Source organism: Belonocnema kinseyi, chromosome 10 (assembly GCF_010883055.1).
Source record: "Belonocnema kinseyi isolate 2016_QV_RU_SX_M_011 chromosome 10, B_treatae_v1, whole genome shotgun sequence".
In the NCBI taxonomy this organism is placed as follows: Eukaryota; Metazoa; Arthropoda; class Insecta; order Hymenoptera; family Cynipidae; genus Belonocnema; species Belonocnema kinseyi.
The window spans coordinates 64537455-64540071 of NC_046666.1; positions in this window are offsets into that span (position 1 = coordinate 64537455).

Genomic DNA, 2617 nt, shown 5'->3' on the forward strand with positions numbered 1-2617 from the left:
TTTACTTTCAAAAATTGATTTTCACAGATAATTTAAGAAGATTTCAAAATGTTTCTCAAAATTTTTTAAATTGTCAATAACAATCTGGCAGATTTGAAGGTAATTAAATTTTTTTTGAAGATTGATCAAGAATAAAATTTTTTTAATATTTGAGAATTTTATAGAGTTTTTAGATTTAAAATATTTCAAAAATAAAAAAGTTCAAAAAATGTATCAAATAAAATTTGATAAAATCCTGTGAAATAAAAAAATTTTCCTCAATTTTCCTATGTAATTTTTCGAAAAATCTGAAATATTCCAAAATATTTTTAAGTATTCTTAAGAAAACTAGGAAAATTATATTTAGGCAACCTTAAAAACAATTACACTATAAAATTAAATAGTTATTCGAGAATTTTTGTTTTGTTCTGAAAATCATTTTTCCCACAAAAATGTAACTCTTTCTGATCTGAAATTAATATATTTTTCAGTTGAAATATTAACTATTACATTTCTTCTTAAGGATATGTGATACTTAGGCTTTTTTCTAGAATAATAAATATTTTGTCCTAAAAATTTAGGAAATGATAGCGAACATGCTAACGGACGTCCCCACACACTTTTTTTGTGTTTTTTTTAAATCAAAAAATGTTTGAGATTGCTATTCTGTATGTTTCGTGGTTATGTGTTACAATTCGTCCGAACGTTACTTCCAAACTACACAATATTTTTGGACGAAAATTTTGGACTTACAAATAAACATAGTAACTAACCTCCGAAACTAACCTTGTTTGCAGGCAATCAAAAAAGTTTATTTCATAAATAATTTCCAGATTATCGGAAAGACAAAGATGAAAAACGACGTAATTTCAAAATAATGCATATGCATAAAATGTTTATTTAGCACAATAAATTTCTGTTGTTATTATCCCTCTAAAAAAGAGTCCGGGGACGTCCGTTATGATATTTTATAGCATCTCCGAATTCAGTTATTAAGAATTTTCATTTTTGTGGAAAAAAGCCGGGGAAACTGCAAGTATCACATGCCCTTAAAATATCATATTCTTTGGTTGAAAATTCAACTATACTTGGTTAAAAGACGAACTGCTTTCTTAAAAATTCAGTTTTTTTTATTTTGTTGAAAATATATAAATGTTGTTGAAAATTCGTGTTTTTTTTAATGAAAATTAATCTGTTTTGGTTGTGGATTTACATATCTTATTGACAATTCATCTTTTTGGATTCACAGTGAAACTTTTGTATAGCGCCGATTTCGAGGCTGACGGTATGTGGGAACTAACTCATTATGGCCCGCTCCGCTTTTGTTTGTTCAGGCCTGAGTACACGCCTGATTAAAAACCGCAGATCCCGCGTATCCGCGCAGCCCCGGAGACACGTACCGGTAGCGCGGCGTCAATTCTCGAAACGGCTCTAAAAGGAAGGACTGTTGAAGGGTTTCACTGTATGTAACTCTTTTTGTTGAAATTTTCATTCGATATACCTGAAATTTTCAATAAATCTTTTTGAATGTTCTCGAGGATGTTCAGAAGATTGTATTTAGATAACCTGAAAAACAAATATGCTTAAAAATAAATAGTTATTCTAAATATTAACATAAATATAAACATAAATATAAAATTACAAATATTAGGCTTTATGAAAAGTTTAATTTGTATTTCTGAACAATTGAAACCTTTTATTGATAATTTGAATTATTTCTTGAAAAAATGTAGGATATTATTATTATTACATTTGGCTGAATTTAGTCGTCAAACTGATTAATCATTCGATGAAGAGTGTAGTTAAGAGTGTACAAATTCAGCTAGTAAATTCGTTAGAACTGATATCACAATTTATATCATCTTTTAAGGCCATGTGATGAGTATAAAAGCTGATCATGTTAGCCCTAAGATCAATATTTTTACCTATATTGAAAAATAAAAGTTTAAATTACGCGGAAATTTTGTTCGGGGAATGTTAATAAATATTAAAGGATCGTTTGTGGCCTTGCAAAGAGTTAGAGGAAGAAAAAAGTTTATTTATGCAAATAATGATTACACAGGCCAACAATTCTCAGAACCAGAGACCAGACCTACTATACCCGAAGGTTTTTGCTGCGCTGAATCCGAATCTGACCTCAGAAAAATTCCCTCACCCTCAGTTTTCGAGATATTCTAACCTAAGAGGGTCAAAAACCCGTTATTTTTATGTGTTCGAGGCCCCGTAACATCGCGAAAATTTTTTTTTTCACAAACTGACAATGGCATCGTAAATAACTACTCTTTACCTTCAAAATGCGATGCCTAACTTTTTGATAAGATTTTTCATAGCCGAGATATGGCGGATTCAAATATGAAAAATTTCACCCCCAAGCCCGGTAACTTTCGAGCCCATAACCTGAGACTCCCATAACCCGATTTCCTCTACCCCCAAACCCGGTTACGTGCGTATCATTGAGCTTAAACCCCTACAATCCAATTTCCTTAACCCCCGATCCTTGTTACCTACTCCGCTATAGCCCTCGACCACCATAACTCAATTTTCCCAATCATTGAGTATTGAATCTTTGAGCGTATGAATTTACGTCGATTTTGTGTGGAAACGTTTTCTTTTTATTTCAAAGGATCGCTGAAGAGAT